Source organism: Ahaetulla prasina, chromosome 4 (assembly GCF_028640845.1).
Source record: "Ahaetulla prasina isolate Xishuangbanna chromosome 4, ASM2864084v1, whole genome shotgun sequence".
Classification (NCBI taxonomy): Eukaryota; Metazoa; Chordata; class Lepidosauria; order Squamata; family Colubridae; genus Ahaetulla; species Ahaetulla prasina.
This window is the reverse complement of record NC_080542.1, coordinates 96,314,356-96,334,943: the sequence shown is the minus strand read 5'-3', so window position 1 is coordinate 96,334,943 and position 20,588 is coordinate 96,314,356. Positions and strand designations below refer to the sequence as shown.

General features: G+C 35.0%; 1 protein-coding gene across 2 annotated transcripts in view; it reads left to right on the top strand.

The window, feature by feature from the left end:
* Positions 1–20,588, top strand: part of RARB (retinoic acid receptor beta) — a 506,722-nt gene that overhangs the window by 69,598 nt on the left and 416,536 nt on the right. Inside the window, exon 2 of one of the 2 annotated variants that reach the window (XM_058184373.1) lies at positions 11,031–11,100. The exons of the other annotated variant lie outside the window; for it this stretch is intronic. The gene's annotated coding sequence lies outside the window, so the exon portion shown is untranslated. The remainder of the gene's footprint in view (positions 1–11,030; positions 11,101–20,588) is intronic. 2 annotated transcript variants of the gene reach the window in all.

The following is a 20,588-nucleotide window of genomic DNA, read 5'->3' as shown; positions in this document are numbered from 1 at the left end:
ATTTATACCATTGTTTTCATTGTGAAAACAATGAAAAACATATAACCATAAATTAAAACCAATATCCAATAATACCATGATTGGAAATTAACAACACAAAAACAACAGGGGCAATGTATAATATATAAGTAATAATTTTAAAGGAAATGCTTCTAGAAAAGATCTAATGATGGAGAAGCAAACAGGATTAGATTGAATTATTGAAATGTTTTCTTTGGCTTTGAGCCATTTTAGTGGTGACAGGATATATATATATGCGCTTTGGGGGTAGATTTGTTCTTTTTGTAAGAATCTTCATAGTTCAATAAATAGTTACACATCGAAGGCATTTATACAAGTTTACCACAAAACATGTTAATATCAATCTATTAGCTATCTCTGCTTCTTCTGAAATATGATCTCTTGCATTGTACTTTTTTTTTGGTTTGTTTTACATTTATATCCCGCCCTTCTCCGAAGACTCAGGGCGGCTTACAGTATATAAGGCAATCTTGAATCTAGGGTTCTCGTTGAAAGAGCTAGTTATTTTTTTCTTTTCTGCATTGCTTGATTGCAATATATCTCATTCTTAGATAGAATTTTAGATGCTGGTAAGTGTCTACAGCTACAAAATGGGCGGGGATGACACACAAATATTTAAATAATGATATGTAGGAAAAATTATGCAGCTGTAGAAGAAAGCTAGAACAATAAACAGTGTTTATCCTTGGAATTTCAGTTTCTTATTTTTTAGATTTTAGATCTAAAAATTTATAGATTAGATTTTCTGATAAATGTGTCTTTTGGATCAATTTATCTATTTGCTTTTTATCACAATTAAAAATAATAGCCACTCTTCTCCCAATTTAAACAAATAAAACTTCGTTCCATTTTTAGCTGTACTATATGTCTAGATAATCCCACCAGATGCCGCTATGTTGTTATGCTGGCTGAGAGATCAACTTGGAAATGGAACAGTATCCTGTCCAAAATTGTACTGATAAATACTTATAAAAAGCAAAGGGAAATTGCAGCATAAGCTCTGTGACCTTACCAAGTCAGTATGAGTCACTAAGGGAGTCCCAATTAATCAGAGTGATCTGTACAATATGAGAAGCAATACTTTAGTGCAGGAAATTGCTGTGATACATATTATATCATTTGTGCAGTGTGTCCCTATCACACTCACAGATTGAGATATATAGGAAAGGGAGGGAATATGAAAAATTAAACTTCAAGAATAGCTTAGAGATTATGAGGATAATATACAAGGATACAGGGATTTCATATTTCTGTGCATTAATAATGTAAGTTTATATCTTTATAATAGCTCTTACATTTTCCTCTTGTGGAATCTATATCAATTATAGGGAACATAGGGAGCATAGGCTGAAATGTTTTATACTGTCAGCTATTGAAATGTATGGATGAAGGGAACTGGGGAAGAGCCATTCAAAGATTTTAATTTATTTTTAATTTTGTTCAGTAGAAGGCCAGCACATCAGAATACCATGGGTTTATGTTTACACACCATACTAATCTACGTTTTCATTTTATTTATTTATTTCATTTTATTTATATCATGCCATCAGTTTTTGCTATGTGACCAGCCCATTTCCATTTCAATTCCTTTACTCTCTATTGATATGGTATACTTTTGTTTGTTCTCTAATCCATGTGTAGGTCTTTCTATCTTGTCTTGTAATGCCGAGCATGTATTTTTCCATGGTTCTTTGCACCACCTGTAGATTTAGTATTGATTGTGAGATTAGTGTCCATGTTTCACTGGCATGGGCAGGTAGACCAAGGCAGTCATAGAATGGATCCCACTTGATAAAAAGTATCCATGAAAGAGACCTAAAACAAGATGGATTGATGAGATCAGCAAGTATTGCGGGCCCAATTGGCAAAAAAAAGTTCAGGATTGGTTGGAAGGCCTTCATTCTGCAGTGGATAGACAATGGCTAAAATGATGATGATGATGATGATGATGATGATATATCCTATCATCATCATCATAAACAACTCAAGGCAACAAACTTCTAGTACATCTCTATTTTCCCAACACAACAACCTTATGATGTGAGTTAGAATAAGAGAGTTACCGGCCCAAGGTCGGCCAGCTGGCTTTCATGGCTAAGGAAGGACTAGAATTCATTGTTTCTAAATTTGTGTTCTGGTGCCTTAACCACTAGAGCAACCTACCTTTCTGATTTTATTTGCTTTAGCTTTACTGTCTTGTACAAATACCTTAATTCAGTAAGCAATAATTATATTTAAATCTAACTTTGAACTCACAATTAGTTGCAAGACAGGTCAAAAGATATACCAGGGAGCCAAAACAGAAGATAGATATATTTCTAAGATAGTGCAAGAATTTAGCACATAAGAGATAACTTACTCAAGATCCAGACAGGTAAGTACCATCCAGTCCTAGCTGTTCAGATGATTGGAATTTTGACTCAGAAACAGCAGCTCTGTTCCATAGAATATATCATGGAAATCTAGTAATTATATAATGTCACATCATCAATATAATTTTTGGGGGAACATACATAGTAACTTTTGTGATACCGTGTTTCCCTGAAAATAAGATTTATCCCAAAAATAAGACCTAGCTTGATTTTTACATGTGAGCCTAATATAAGCCCTACATGAAAAATAAGCCCTAGTTATGATCCCGCCCGCTCCATTCCAGTGTCTGGTACAAGGTAAGACAAGGCACATGCGTAAAAATCAAGCTGGGGTGGGATGGGGGATAGAGCTGCCCCACGTGCCCCATACCTGCTTACTTTAGTACCACTGCAGCCAAGCCTTCTGTGCCCTAATACCTGTTGCACTGCTGCCTGACTCCTGCCGCTGCTCATGGCCAAACACCATAGGCACCAGTGTCTTGTTTGAGGTTGTACACCATGTGGCGCATCATGCCGGTGCTGCCACTTGCAGCACGATGCCACATGGCTTATCACACCAGTGCAGCCACTCGCTGCAGGAGGCCACATAACTTATCGTGCTGGTACTGCTGCTGTCATGCTCAGTGACACAACACTCCATGCAGCCTCCTTCCATGAGCGGCAGAACTGGCATGACTTTCCATGTGGCCTCCTGCTGAAAGCGGCACCGGCATGACGTGCCACACAGTCTTCTAGTGCGAGCAGCGGCACTGGTCAATATGCCACATGGTCGCCTGCAAGCAGCCGCAGAAGAAGTTGAGCAATGATACAACAGATGTTGGGATGTGGGAGACCTGGCTGCCTGGCAGTCCAAAGAAAAGGACCCATGTGGCGTCCTATCACTAGCAACAGCACTGGGGCAATATGTCATGTGGTGTTTGGACATGAATGACTGCAGAAGAAGTTGAGCAATGGTATGATAGTTGTCGGGGCTTGGGAGGCCTGGGTGCGGTAATCCAAAGGGTAAAACATTTTCTTAAAATAAGACCCGATTCTTATTTTGGGGCCTAGAAGAAAATAAGACAGGGTCTTATTTTTGGGGAAATAACAGTATACTTCATCTTGCTCTATCATCATTAGCTTTTTGACAGGAAATTAAGATGATTTTATTTCAGAAGACTATTCAGGTAAATTGAGTCATGATTAATTGCCCAGTGCAGTTGTAATGTTAGAGTATTGCATTTTGTTTGTTCTGTTTGTGCTAATAATAAATACTGATTTAGTTGTTATTAAAATTATTGCAAGCAATCATATTCAATTTGATCATCTTTTATTTACATCTGTCTTGATAGTACTGAAGTGATTAAGAATTTGATACTCTAATTTAATATCTAGATCCAGATAGTTTATATGGATAGTTTAAATAAAGTTTGGTTTTTTTCCTATTTTAAAAAAAAATAACATGTCCATTGTCCCATTTTTTTCCTATTACATAGTGTTTTGATATTTCCTTCAAATTCAATAGTTTTCGACTTGTAATTCAAGAAAGGGAAACTGTATTAAAAAATTAAACTGTGGGCATATATAATTTTGTAACATAGCCATATTTTTTGATAGCAGAAAAAGTAAATATGATTTTTCATATAATCCTGATAACTGATACTTAGAAAAACTTACTACTGTAAACAAACACGCAGACATAACTTTCTTAACTTGTATAAGGTTGGGCATAACTTTCACAAATTCAAGCTAAATTTTTTGACTGTTGTATATTATAATGTTATGTCTATGAAAGTATTTTCATTTGATAACTATCATTCTGACACTTGGCAAGTTTCATATTCCGGAATGTTGATTGCTTCTTCCTTATCCTTTTTGCTAAGTTGTTCATATCTTGTTTTGTTCTTACTTCTGTTTTAAAATATTGTGCACAGTTATGGATGGAATATAAATATTTGAAGTTAATATGTTTTGAAAATATTTTTGTGTAGAAAATGGCTAAAATAAAATGTTTAGAAAATGTATTTTTCACCCACTGGTTTAATGATTCTGTCGTAAATATCATCTTTTTTTTTCATAAATAGTGGCTTAGTTGTCCATTTTTTAAGCTATGTAGCCATAGACAGACAACAGAATAGATCTCCGTTATGTTTCAGCTCACCCTGTTGCTGCTTAACCCTGTAAGCCAAGCACGACGCACATTCATTTACATGTATGTATGTTTGCACTCATAAGTGAAGGGGAAGAATAGATTCTTAGATAGAATAAAGACTCCTGCTAGTTTAGATGGAAGTGGCTGTCACTGACGTTAATTTAGATGTAATGTAGGCAAGCCTCTTAAAGGTCAGGTTTCCCCTGGAGCGTTAGTTTTACTCAGAACATTTTTACAGATGATGTAATGTATCTAATAGCTGTGCTTTGGCTTCATCCACATAATTCATCAGATGTTTCTCTTTAAAACTGAACAATGTACATCAGTTGAACATATGAAAAACAGAGTGAAAAAATCTTTTGACCAATTTAATATTGTAGTTCGTTGTAGAAGCGTATGGTTTTTGGAAAAAGACTGAGAAGCAAATAATTCATCAATAGACTTGTACTTTTAAAACTTGGCTGAACCTGTTGTTTGATGTTAGGTAAAAAACAATATCTTAGAATGTCCAGTTTTTGATTCTGCTAATTAATAACCAAAATTGTAGAAGCATTCCAGATTGACTTGTACTTTTATTATGAAAAAATATGTTATATATATATATATATATATATATATATGATTTTTGTGCAAGTGTATTATTTAAAAAAAGGCAATGCAGCACAACTTCCAGTGCTCTAGAGAGGAAGTCTGCATGTTCGCTTTTTCCATTTACCATCCTTTTGTGTGCAGCTGAACATTTCATTCTAGGCTGTTTTGAAGCTATAATTGAGACTGAAGTTCTTTGTGGAATAGGATTCAGAGGATTGATGTTATATAATGAGAGTTAATATGATGACATGAAGCTACAATTTCAGTTTGGACCTAATCAGTATTCTAGTTTCAGTAAAAGAGGCAAAGCATAAAGGGAGGAAACATAAAGAAAAGCAAAGGCATAGAGAGGACAGATAGTTCAGGAAAGTAAATGGTGACCTTAAATATATTGTCATCTTAACAAAAAGCCAGAGGAGTCGAAACTGCCCAATATATGATAGTATATAGTCACCCAAATTTGAGCTGGATCCAAGATGAGTTTAGATAAATGTTGATTTCTGTATCTTGTCACCTCTTGGCATAAGTTTAAACTTCAGTTACGATAAAAGAATTGTTGCCCCTAAGGCTGATTCATTTCAGTGAAAACCGCTCTTTGTCCAGTGTAGATTCTGAAAAATGTGAAACACAAAGACCACAACTGGCCTTTCTTTGATCCTAGAATTTCCTTCTGTGTGTTTTGGCAATAAAACAGCATCCGTCTTAGACCTGTATGCAGTTGTTCAACCATGACCTCTAATTCTGAAACTGTCTTAAAATATTGATATTTTTCCTGGCACAATAAAAGGCATCTGAATTTATGGTTGATTTTAGAGTAGATGAGTTTTAAACACAAAAAAGAGTATAATCCTGCCTTGTTTAAATATTGAGCAGGGTATGAAGTGAAATTGCTTGAATATAGAGCAGTCACATGAGAATGGTATTCTCATTTAAGTATTCTCCTTCTCATTTCTTTTCTCTTGCTTATTGAATTTGGTTAAAACACATTTCAATGTTTGTGTAAATCTGGAAAAAGAATGGATTTGAAAGAAGTAAAAGAATAAGAAATCTTTCAGTGAGTTAAAAAATTGGAAATAAATTATTTTTCTTCACAAGCCAGAATAAACTTACAATGGCAAAGTTAATGCAGAAGTTCTCAAGCCACATCTCCTAACTTGCAAGAAATGCAAAAGAACAATTGAAATAAAAATGGCTTAATCTCGGAAAAAATTCTTTAGAATACCCAAGAACATAAACACAGTATCATTTTAAAGCCTGGTGACAAATTAAGCATTAATTTTAAAAAGATAAAACTACATTAAGGAAGTAATGTTTTCAAAATCCAAAATATCTTTTCTAAAATAATTCTTGAAGAATGCATAGCTTTAATAAATGTACTGTGTGTTCTTTTGGGATTGAATATTTGAGATTCCAATTATTAGAGGCAATGTCACTCTAATTGCCAGATTTAGAGATAGTATTATGCCAGATTTAGAGATTTAGAGATAGTATTATGCCATTTTTAGAGATAGTATTATGGTTAGCTTAAATTATTTTTATTTAAATTTAAAGTTTCTCTTTAACTCAGAAAATTGCCAGGACATTTTACTAACGTTGCTGGTCATTTAACAATGGTAATGGAAAAGTGTTTTTCTTCTCTCCTATTGCTCTGCTCTGTATCTTAATTGTTAAGATATAAGTTTCTGTTTTCATTGCAAATTTCTTTATTTTGGAACAAAATCAAAAATTGGATGGTGGCTCAAAGGAAATATATATTTGTTTATGAACTTAACCTTACCATCCTATTAATATTTTAACCAGCTATCATCAGATAATAATTATTTTTGCTTGCACTTATTTATATTTTTCTTGTCTCATGGAGGAGGAATAATATTCCTTTACATATTTTTGTGGTTATGTCATGCCTGATTCATTTGAACTGGAATTTGGAGAAATAACCAAACAAAACAAATAAGAAAAATCTTAAAATCTGTTTTAAATTAAAACTGCTCCATGAAACACTTTTGTACCAGTTTCTCCTTGCTCAACAGTTGTAGCCCTGTCTGAATGAGTCACCTAGACCTTTTAAGAATATCACAGTGATATTATTTCTACTGAGTTAGATTTTAGTTTGTGGGTTTTAACTTGGGTTTTAATTTTTTATATTTTTAATTATTAGGCTTTTGAATAAGTTTTTTAATTGTTTTTAGATTGTATTTATTGCTTTTAAATGCCTGTAAACCGCCCTGAGTCCTTTGGGAGATAGGGCGGTATATAAATATAAACAATAAATAAATAAATAAAATAAGAGATAAACTTTTTGATATTTTTTATAATATTCATCCCTGCTAATTTAACAATCTCATCTAACCTAAACTCTGCGCTGAAAGGATTCAACACTTGATATTATGTATCAATAAAAAATTATGGCTTCAATATCTGAAGATAAGATAGATGGACAGACCCATTTGATTGCAGTTCATTTAAAGAATACTATGAAATTTATTCTCCCATTCAATTATTGTTTTATGTTGGAAACACTTCTTTTACTTAAAATAGTGGCATACAGTCCTTTGTTTTTGGAACTAGAAAACTCAAAAGCAAAGTGAGATTTTTGAAACAATTGGATTATTTTTCATGGAGAGCAGTGGCTTGGTGATACTATGTTAAGCAAAGAATACCATTTTAATAACAAATGAAATCCATTGCAATTTATTCCTTCCATAATGTCAAAGAATATTCAAAAATGGATAGCTTTTTATTTTACTGTCTGAATCCACAGTTCCTTTTAAGTGCATATAATAAGATTCATAAATCTTATGGCATACATCCGATTTCCTAATTTTATTGGTTTATTTGGCTATATTTAACCTGAAAAACTCATCTGAATTAACAAAAAGCCCCTTCCGTCTTGTTTATTTTCTTGCCCACAGAAGGAGTGGAATATTCTAGAGATGAAGGGTTTTATGCTTTGATTGGTACTCACTTTCTCCTGTTTAATTAAGCCAAGGTTCCTAGCTTCGTACCTGAAAGCAACCATTAATATATTTGGAGCTTATGATATTCGGAATGGAGTTTAATATTTAATGATTTTTTTCTAAGTATTAAAATTCTATGTTTTTCTGAGCTACATAAGCATCTTAGGTTTCCAGAAAACCATTGTTGGACAGGAGAAGTGAAGTGTGTTTCCTAACCCTCCCCTTCCAATCATAAAACTTTTTAAATGCAGGGAAATAATATGGTGAGCATCTGTTGCTTTAGTATACTAAAGTTAATTTTAATCCCAGGTGTACTATGTGTGTATTCAGTGCAGGAGACATGGAAACTTTGCCAACCACTTTAGCTGTTTTTGGTTTTGTGCCTGATACATTTTTGTAGTTTATTAAGTGAATTTCATCTTATAATTGATGGGAACTTGGGATTTGAGATTATCAGGGAATCTTTAAGAATAGCTCAACAAGTACTGTATTTGTGTATGAAAAACATTGTGGCTGTTTCCTTTCTTTTAATTATTCTAGACGTAACAAGCAGCCAGGAAAGCTTATGAGCATGAACTCTTCAACACCTTTCCAGATTCAACAAAACTGACATTTATGACTTTATTGTAGTGGAGACATGGCGTTTCAATTGAGATTGTTTGGACTGCAGAGTGTCAGTATAAATAGCTATGATTGACTTTTGCATGGAGCACATCTGGAAGCAATTTCTGGCATTCCAGCTAGATTAAAGCATGTTTAAAGGAATTTCATGAACCATCTCACCCCCACTCCTACCCCCTTTGATGAATAAAATTTCAAAGCAGTTTTAGCTGCTGTTTCTATTAAGATGGACCATAGTGAAGTCAACTGTAGGGCAAATGGAAAAAAGCAACTCATTCCCCAAAGAGCAAAAGAGCTATTGATTATAAAAAAGGTTTAGCACATAGTAGTCTTATAGACTTTAAATGCAAGTAACTTTGAACAGGATAAAGATGCTAGAAGAATCTACTTAAAATATTCCCAGAAGGACAAGATAGTGGCTAAGAAAGGGAAATTGCCATATTTGGAGCAGTTTGCTTTTTGTTTGCTGGTTTTATGTGCTACTCTAATCATAGTCAATTCTTAAGTGGCATTTTTTTTCAGTGTTGCAAAGTAATCCAAATATCTGTCTGGAAATTAGAGCAAAATGCCTTAACTGTTCCAACTGACTTCAATTCATTTCCCTCTGGAACAAATTTATTTTGCTGACACTGAGTGCATTTTTCAGAGATGTTTTCTCTTGTTGGTAACTAAGTCATAATATATTATAATTTGTTGAATAAAGCACAATGTCTGGATTTATTATTATTATTATGGTTTGCTACACAGTCAACCAGATATTCAGACTGGATTTGGCACTTTTGTCTGCCAACCTAGTCTTTTTCAAAGACCTGGTATAGGCAGATGTGGATGTTTGATAGTGTTACAGATATCAAGGAAGGATGTAAGCTGCTACAAGTAAAGCTTGTACAAATATGCAATTGACTGATGGTCTATTTATCAATGCTGATGGTGTTCAAGCGGTATTCCAACTGTTTTGGGTTTGCACCCAAGGTGCACATTACTAATGGCACTACCTTTGTATTTTGTTATCTTCTCCTGTTCCTTCTCTTCTATTCTGATGTCTCCAAGTACTACTATGCAACAATCCAGACTTGTTTGTCTTTCTTATCAACAGTTGTTAACTCTGATATATTATGTGGCATATAACAAGTAGTGCCTGCTTGTTTGAATTCTAAAGTTCCAGAGCACTTTAGGTTCTTCATTTTCTAGCACTTTCTCTGTTTTATGGTCCCACTGTTTCTTGTTTGAAGACAAATGATATTTCTTGCAGATCTTCCAGTGTATCGTTGTTGCTACTTTGTCATGCTGCTATTCTCAATTGGTCTGTGTGATCAGTTAACAATGTGCTCCATTGTTTCTTCAACTTCTTTTCATAGGCAGCACTTGCTATTTGTTGCTATCTTCTCAATTATGGTTTTGTATGCATTTGTTTTTAAAGATTGGTCTTTGTGCAGCTAGAATTATCCTCTTTCTTGTTCTTAGACATTGCCAGATCTTTTTATTATCTAGTTTCCCTGCTATTTTTTAAATATACTGGTATATATTGCAACACGCTCTACATGGAGCATCCAGAAGCTCCAGTTGGTACAAAATGCAGCAGCAGCCTGCATGGTTTTGTTCAGACTCTGGTATGTACAATGTATCACCTCTCCTGCGGGAGCTACATTGGCTGTCGATTTGCTTCTTGGTGCAATTCAAAGTGCTGGTTGTCACCTTTAAAGCCCTTCATGGCTTGGGACCAGGTTATCTGAGGGACCATCTCTTCTTGGTCACATCTACCCAACCCATCAGAGCGAAGAAGCAGGTAATACTGTGGGTCCCATTCCCAAGGGTGATATACCTGGTGGGAACCAGAAGAAGGGCCTTCTGCTTGGTGGCTCACTCGCTCTGGAACATCATTCCCCCAGAGATTAGAATGGCCCCAACTCTAATACTCTTCTGGAGGGTGCTGAAGTCCTGATTCTGCCGGGGGCCTGCGGAACCCAGAGTGGGGTGAAGGCCATTAAATGGCTTGTGTGATCTGCTGTCGTTGGGTGGGGGGTGATTTTATTATATTATACTATATTAATTTATTTGATTTTATTAGTTTTATTGTTTTAAATGTGGTTTTATATTCTGTAAGCCACTTTGAGTCGTCATGGGCGAATAAATGGCAATATAAATTCAATAAATAAATATTAAAATTCTCTAAGAGTGAGAACAATTAACCAGTGGAACAGCTTGCTTTTAAAAGTTGTGGTTGCTTCATCTTAGAAGTTTTTTAAGAAGAGATTGGACAGCCACTTGACTGAAATGGTATAGGGCAGGGGTTGGCAATCTTAAACACTCAAAGAGTCATTGACCCGTTTTTCACAGAAAAGAAAACACCGGGAGCCACAAAACCCTTCCTGTGCCTGACTATTTCTTGAAGAGCCACAACACTAACGTATGTAGTTGAATTAAATGTTCTGTTTTCTTCTGAAACTTTTCTTTTCTTGGATTTATCCTGGTTGGCCTACCGGGGTTGAAGGGCAGGTGTCGTACATTGGCGGTTGTGACGTATATTTTTTTTTTTTTTGTGTGTGTGTGTGTTTTGTTGTTGTATGTTTATTATAAAAAACCAAGCAAGTCTATAATTAATGTAGCCACGGTATTTTGCAAGACACCTCAGCTATTTTTTTTATTTTATTTTATTTTTAATTTTTTTATTACTTTTTTGCAACAAACAAACAAAAAAAAAGAAAATACATTATTACACCCTTGTGCTATACATAAAAAAAGGAAGATTTGGGTCTTCGGATATATCCTCACGATCGCCAAAATCCACGTTCTCGAGGTACAGGTACCGAAGCGTCCAATGTTCCAAGCGCAAAGTCCACAAAAGGTTTCCAAGTCTTCCAGAAAATATCTTCTTTAAACACACCACTTCTAATTTTAATATCACATGTCATTTTATCATTTAAAGCTAATTTCCACATTTCAGAATTCCACTCTTCTATTCTAAAAATCACATCTAGTTTCCAATGTCTAGCTATTATAATTCTACCTATTATAATCATAATTCTAATCAATTCTTTTTCATATTTTGTTAATTCTATTTCCTTAATTACCAACAATAATATAGTTTCCACTCTCAATGTTATTACTTTCCCCATCATTTCAAATATCATTTTCTCCAATTGTTGCCAAAACTTTTAACCTTATCACATTTATACCACATATGTTCATAAGTCCCCAATTCCATCTCACATCTCCAACATTTTTACTAATTTTTTATCCATTTGTGACAATCTTACTGGAGTCAAATACCATTTCAAACAACTTTATAATTGTGCTCTTTAATCCTTATAGATAAAGTTCTCATAATTCTACTATTCCAATTCACATTCCAATCTGACTCTGGTATTTCAATATTAAGATCTTTTTCCCAATTTGTCCTCATCACTCTTTGTAATTTTTCATCAGAATTTATAATCTTATAAACCTTACTAACGAGTCCCTTTAGCCCAATTTCATCTTTCATAATCCGAGATACTAAATATTCAAATTCAGTTTCACATCTATTTATCGAATAATTTTCCTTAATTTTTTGTCCATTTTCTATCTGTATTTTTCAAACCAACTTAACCCTAATTTTTCAATAATTTCTTTATTCCTCCTTTCATTTTCCATAACTTTTATCCAATCTCTAATAATTTCTATATTTTCCTCTTTAATCACTTCATTACGTTTTATATTATTTTGAATCGGCCAAATTCCAATTGTCTCCCCAAAAGATTATATCCGAATTAAAATTTTAACAAATTTATTCCACATTTTTACTTAATCCTTTAACCAATAACTTCTACTTACACATTTTGAATTTGCTTTATCTAAAAACCACCTTGATCCAAATTTCTCTATATCCCTTAACTCTAAGTCTCTCCAATAGTTATCTTCACCTTTAAATATTTTTACCACTATCCGGATACCATACGCACAATAATAATTAAATAATTTGGGGATTCCTAATCCACCTTTCTTTTGATTTTGATACCACATTTTCTTCACTAATCTAGGTCTTTTGCCACCATTACAAATTTATCCAATTTTTCTGATATCCTTCAATATCTTTCTCTGTCAAATTTAGCGGTAGCATCTCAATAAAAAGTTGAACTTGGGCAGCAACATCATCTTACACATTGCAATTCTACCAAACCAAGACAACTTTAACATTTTATATTTATCTATCTTCTTCTCAATTTCATTAATCACCACATCATAATTAAGTTTTTCAATTCTTTAACCTTGAGTGAAAGCACTATACCCAAATATTTCAATGTATTTTAATCCTTATCCCAAATTGCTCTTGCATATTCTCAGACTCATTACCATTACTATCCATCAATAATTCTGACTTTGACCAATTTACTTTCAATCCTGTCATTCCCTCAAATTCTATCAAATGCTTATATATCTTTTTCAGGTCTTTCTCTACATTTTCAAAATAATTAAAGTATCATCCATACAAATTTATCTTATACCCCTTATATCCTTCTAATTCTTCATCTTTTTCTATCATTTTTGTCAAAATTTCCATAGCCAATAAAAATAATGTTGGGGACAAGGGACATCCTTGTCTCGTACCTGCTTCTAATTTTATCTCTTCAGTTAATATTCCATTCACCTTCACTCTTGCACTGCTTCTTTGATACAATTTTGAAATAACATGTATAAACTTATTACCAAAGCCTAAAGCCTCCACAATTACTTTAATAGTTTCCCATTGTACAGAATCAAAAGCTTTAAAAATATCCAATGATACTATACCAATTTTATCACCATTATATTCAGCTACATCTATAATATTTAATACTCTTCTAACAATATCACTCATGTATCTACCCTTCACAAAACCTACTTGGTTATAGCTTATATATCTATCTATAAATCTATTTAATCTATTACTTATAATAGCAGTAAATATCTTTGCATCCTGATTAATTAAAGAAATGGGCCGATAGGACTCAATCCTTTCTAAATCTTTATCTGGCTTAGGAATATCACCGTTCTATTCCATGACGAAGGTACTTCTCCACCATGTAATATTCCATTGAATAATTTTTGCAATCTTGGTATTATTAATTCTTTAAATTCTTTATAAAACTCAGCAGGTAATCCATCCTCACCTGGAGCTTTCCCTAATTTTAATTTTTGTATTATTCCATTAATCTCATCTTGTGTTATATCTTCTTCCATCAATTCCTTATATGTTTGATCAATTTTCACCACATACTTTTCTAAATAGCTTTGCAATTTTCTCCGATTAACTAGTTTCTTTGAATATAGATTCTGAAAAAAATTTCTAACCACTTCACATTTCTCTAATTTTTTATAACATCTTATACCTCTGTCATCTATCAAAGCTCCAATTTCTCTCTTCTCTCTTTTATTTTTCGCCATCTTTGCCAATAATTTAGAATTTCTATTACTAAATTCAAAAAAATTCCTATTTAAATATCTCAAATTTCTTTTTACTAACTCTGTATCCTCTTCTATCATTTTATTTCTTAACATATTAAGCTCCTGAAGAATTTTTTTTTCTTTAGTAAGCAAAAATTGATTTTCCAATTCTTTAATCTGATTTTTATCTCTTTCCATTTTAATTTTATAATTTTTATATTTCCTACTTGATAATTTAATACTCTCCCCTCTAAACACCGCTTTCATCGCATCCCAAACAATTTCAAATTTAACCTCCCCGTTATCATTTAATCTCCAACTTTCCTCCAGTTTTTTAAGTATCCATTTTTTATCCTTTTCATTTTTATAGTTTCTCGTCATATCTCCAATAGCTTCTTTTTTTCTCAAAATTAAAATCTAAATCCACCATAACTTCTGCATGATCAGAATCTTTAAAAATTCCCACATCTACCTTATCCACATTATTCAACAAATCTTTAGAAAGAAAAATATAATCAATTCTAGAATATGTATTATATATCTTAGAGAAAAAAGTGTATACTCTCTCAATTCCTTTGACCTCTCTCCACACATCCACCACGCCGTTTTGAAGCATCCACATATTTAAAATCCCCATTTTATTTGCTCCTCCACAGCGGGTGGGGTTAGTACTGTCTATTTTATCTCTGATTAAATTAAAATCCCCAGCCACAATTACTTTCCCTACACTTTCATTCTCCAAAATTTTTGTTATTTTTTCAAGAAATTCTCTTTGTTTTTCATTCGGTAAATATAAATTAACAAGTGTCACTTTTTCCTCATTAAGATTTCCAACAATTATTACATATCTTCCATCTTCATCCAAAATTACCTGATGTTTTTCAAAGTACACCCTATCTGATATCAGTGTTGCAACTCCTCTAGCTTTTGAAGTTCCAAATGCTTTTTCATATATTTGCATACCTTTTATATACATTCTATTTGAATCTTCAGATTTCTGATGGGTTTCTTGTAAAAATAAAATGTCTGGTAAATCTCTTTTAATCTTAAATTCCAATCTTCTTCTTTTAATCTGATTCCCTGTACCCTTCACATTCCATGACATTATTTTTATAACTCCCATTTAAAATATAAATTTTTTAATCCTATCCCCGCATCTTCCTTTCTGTGCCCACAACCCAACATTAAACTACCATATAACTTACATTTAACATATAAACAACGATAAGAAAACAAAACAAAAACAAAAAACAAGACAAACAATAAAATACAAACAATCTTCTTCCCCCACATCCTCATCGGTTTCGCCTCTATAAAGAGAATGGGGGAGAGGGGACGTGCCAATGCCCGGGCCACTTCTTTCGGGCTGTCTATTTAAATTCATCACTCAAAAAAAAAGATAGTGATGATTCTCTCCCGCATTCGGCTTCGTATTTTCCAAGACTCTTATCTGCTTCTTCTCCTGCTGTATCCTCATGACTTTTCTTCTGTTCAACCAACACAGGTGATATTTCTTTCCTCTTTAACCCTTTATAGTCTTGCCCTCCAATAGCCCCTTTTTCTTCTTCTGGGATTGATGTTTCCGCGTATGTTCCACCCATCTTAAGCATTTGATCTTTTATCTCCATTAAATCCTCCATCTCAATCAGTCCAAGCTCCCGTAAATATAATAATGCATCTATATCTGGGGTAATTGTACGCATCCTTCCTTTATAAAAAAATTTCAATTGTTGTGGTGGCCTCCAATTATATTTAATTCCATTATCTCTCAAAACTTTTGTAATTGGTTTTAAAAAAAATCTCCATGCCCTTTCTTCTCTTGATATATCCGGGAAGACTTGAATAGTCTTCCCTTCAAACTTCAAAGCATCTCCCATCTCTCTCACCTTGGCCATAACTTCCAGCTTATCACCAAGATTTGCGAACCTGACAAGCACATTCCTGTTAGAGCCATTTTGCCTTCTATATCCAATTCTAAAAACACTTGCCAGGTCTGCTATTGTAAACGTAAGTTGCGTATCCAAATCATTAATCCATTTCAAAACCCGCTGTTTCAATTTATCCTCCTTTTCTTCCGAGATTCCTCTGATAACCAAATTATATTTCCTCATCTCTTCTTCCAAAAGACAAATTCTCTTATCTTGCTGCTCATTTTTATAAAATATTTCGCCAATTTGCCGATCTACTTTTACCTCATGTACATGTATCTGCTCCATTTCATCTTTAATCATTATCATTTCCTCTCTTTGCTTCGCAAAGTTTTCATTCATCTCTTGCTTCAACTTTTTCATTTCGGATGTCAATTCCAATGTCATATTATCCATACGCTCTGATAGTCCTGCTATTTTTTCCCCAATTTTATTTAAAGCTGCAGCAAGTTGCTGCGTTTCTGAAAGTTGTTGAGTCATTTTGAAAAAAACCAAAATTTTTTCCCAAACTAGGATTCCAAACCAATTTTACAGAGGGTCTTAGTGAAGATCAAAGGACGGCAGTCTTTTAATTGAAGTGAAGCGGCTTATTTGCACTTGTTATCTCTCAGGTTTTCAAGGATAATCTCTCAGTAACTTATGACTCATAATCACTCCACAAAGAAACACAGAACCTCACAGCTAACATAAATCAGCGCCATTTTTTCTCCACGTCAGCAAAGCAGAAAGGAAAAAGAAACCAACTTAAGCTTCGAAACAAAGTCCTTTTTTTGTTTTCTGTGATATAGACAAGCTATTAATTTGCTCTCAAGAAAAAAAAATAAAGAAAAAATTATCCGCCCAGTAAAATCCTCTTGCTGCCAAACAGTCCAACACAAAAGGTCAGTTTCTCTTCAATTAAATTCTTCTCATTAACAGATTCAGTCTTTAATATTCACTCCTTAGCCTCAGCAATAAAAAAAAATTTTTTAACACAGAACACGATAGTTATAATTGGAAAAACAAAATACAGCAATTTATTCCAAACTTATCATGTCTGCCGGCCGGCTCGGTCATCCCATGCTGTAAAAACTCCTTAATTCAAGCCGTTTCAGATGACCTACCAGTTTTAAATTCAATCTGCTGGGCTATTAACACTTTCACTTCATGATTTATTAACTTTCATCCATAACAGTGCATTCCAAACAACATAAATTCTCATAAATTTTCATTAATAAGCCCTGTGAAGTGAAGGAAAGGTCCTTACCCCGCCACGGTCATGGCCACGCCCGTGACGTATATTTTGAACAACAGGAAGCCAAAGCAGAGGGGTGAAAGAGCCACATGCAGCTCCAGAGCTGCGGCTTGCTGACCCCTGGTATAGGGCAGTGATGGCTAACCTTTTTGCCATCACGTGCCGGGGGGTGGAGGGGGATCACATGCATGTGTGCCTACACCCATAATTCTATGTGCTCCACCCCCACGACCCCTTTACGCTCCCCCTGCTCCTGGCATGCGATGGCCCAGTAGGCCCATTTTTCTCTCTCACCTGACTCCTCTTCCCCACCTCTCCAGAGGCCAGAAACAGCCCGTTTGTCAACTTCCAGTGGGACTGGAAGGTCCATTTTTTGCTGTCCTAAGCTCCAGAGCCTCTCTAGAAGTCTGAGGAAGTGAAAACAGTCTCTCCCCCCCCGGAGGCCTTCTGGAGGCCAGAAACAGCCCATTTGCCAACTTCCAGTGGGACCAGAATACTCCTCTCTAGGAGTCTGGGGAGGGTAAAAATGGCCTGTCCCCACCCCTCCGGAGCCCCTCCAGATGCCAGAAATGGCGGGTGGGATCGGACGTTGGCAAACAGGCCGTTTTCGGCCTCTGGGTGTGTGGAAGGCCATTTTTATCCTCCCCAGACTCCTAGAGAGGCTCTGGAAGCTGGGGATAGCAAAAAATGGGCCTTCCCCCCCGGAGGCCTGTTTCCCTACTTCTGGTGGGCCCAGAAGGCTCAAAAATCAGCTGGCCAGTGTGCACATGCACGGTGGACCTCAGCTCATGTGCCCACTGATATGCTACGTGTGCCACAGGTGACACACATGTCGTAGGTTCGCCATCACAGGTATAGGGCATTGATGGCGAATCTATGGCATGCGTGCTGGAAGTGGCACACAGGACCATCTCTCTGGGCATGCAGAACTATTGCCCATTGCTCTTCTGGGTTCTGGCGCAATGGCCAGCTGTCTTCATGCACGTGGGAGTGTCAGAAACTTAAAGAGCAGCTGTGTGAAGACCAGTTGACTGGCATGCCAGAACGTGGAAGAGCAAGGGGAGCAGAGCTGCCAGCCGGGATATGCGGGCTGGGGTTTTCCTCCCTCCTCACCCAAGTGGGCTTCTTGTGCTGTGGCCTCCAGCCTGTGGTACTGATGTCCATTGTGTCTGGAGCACCTGGCCAGCTTGAGTGCACACGGCAGGTTTTCCTGAGGTAACTCCACTATTGGGTACCCAGGTTAATTTGAGAGCCAGGTTTGCAGAGCCAGATCTGCAAACAGATTTACTTGTTCAGGTGGACTTTCTTGATAGTTATTTGTTCAGCAACTGTTAAACTTGTGACAGTGCTGATCAAGTGTTACTTATTACTGATCCTTAGAGTTCTGGCCCTTTGCAGTGTCCCAGTAGATGCAATCACAATTTGATTTTTCTCTGCCAGCTTCAAACAAGCAAAGTCAATTATATTCTTTTGAACAGTTAATCCTTGATTTACTATCACATTTGAGCCCAAAATTTATATTGCAAGACAGTTGTTAGGTGACTTTTTTACCATTTTACAATATATTTGCAACACTTGTTAAGTGAATCAATGCAGTTATTAAGTTAGTAACATGGTTTGTAGGTGAATCTGGTTTCCTCATTAACTTTGCCGGTCAGAAGGTCGCAAAAGGGGAACATATTCCTCTGGGATTCTGAAATAATCATAAAAACGAGCCTGCTGCCAAGAGTCTGAATTTTGATCATACAACAATGTTGCAATGATTGTAAGTGTGAAAGTCACTTTTTCAGTGCTGGTGTAACTTCCAGTGGCTATTAAATGAACTGCTGTAAGTTGAGCTTCCAAGGATGCCATCCTAATTTCATTTATTGGGCATCTGTCAAGAAGATTACATTGTAAAAATAATAATGGTAATACTGTATACAAATAAATACATTTTGTTCCTAGGATCTGTATGTAATCATTTTGCAAACTGTAATTTAATAACTTCGGTAAATCTGAATGTAATTTTTTGGCATAAACAAAACTATTTCCTTACCTATAGTTTACTTTTATATTACGCCAAATACCTGACCTTCGGACATTCCGTCGTGAACTGAAGACACATCTTTTTATTCGCGCGGGGCTGTCTTAAATTGTATTTTATCAAATTTTAAAATTCTTATTAACTAATTTTAAATGGGGTTTTTAGCTCACTGTATATTTTAATTTTCAGGCCAATTTTAAAATAAGTTTTTTAATTGCATTTTAAATTATATATTGTACTGTTTGTTTTATTTTTGCCTGTACACCGCCCTGAGTCCTTCGGGAGAAGGGCGGTATAGAAATCAAATAAATAAATAAATAAATAAAATACTTTGATATTGGTATGTTTCCTTCAAAAAGTTTTTATACAGTAGATTTTTATGATGAAATCAAACTATGGGTAGCTTATACTTTCCTATTTGATGGGCATATTTTTCATAGAAATTGCAAAGTATGGATCCCTAATTATTTTATTTTTTAAAAGAGTAGTTGCACGTCACATATAAGATGACTTGAATTGTTTTCTTACATACAGTCTTGTTAATGATGCCCATAAGGAAGCAAATTCCGGCTAATTTTAAATTTTGTTGCCTCAGCTTTGGTTAACAGGAGTTGAAAAAAAAGGAAATTTACCTATTTCTCAATATAATTTGAACATAAGTACTTTGTAGGAGCATATTAATTTAGTAAAAACCACACAGTGTCAGAGTTTGGATGTGTGGAAGATATTTTCCTTCTCAGCACAGCTTCAGGGCATCTTGGCCTTGACCTTCTATAAAGAATTTTATTTTGGCTACACATCTTCTTCACTCTATACTATCCCCCCTCCCAACTTCCCACAGTAGGCTTCTGGCGGGCCTGAAGCCAGAAGGCACAAAGGTTGAAAGATGGCTTCTAGGTCTGACACACAGGATTTTTATAATGCTTTTAAGATACTCCCCTTTAGAAAACCTTGTGTTACAGTTGATATTATTTTCTTTAATAAATCTCAGAGAAGTGAAGCACGTACAAGAACAGATTGCGATGGAAGAAGATTTATTACAAGTGTTGGAAATACCTATGATGGGTTCAGATTAGAAGAAACAAAGGCTGACAAGAGCTGCTGCTAAACGCAAGGAACAAGATGTAAAGGCACAACAACAATTGGCAACTACTACAACAGAAACAGTGGGAGGAGCAAGGCCTAAAGCAAAATGTGATCTGCGGCTGGTGTTCCAAAAGTTTCCTTTAGCTGATAATAGCAATTAAACTATTATCTTGGAATGTTAATGGTTTGAATTCACCACAGAAGAGAAGGAAAGTATT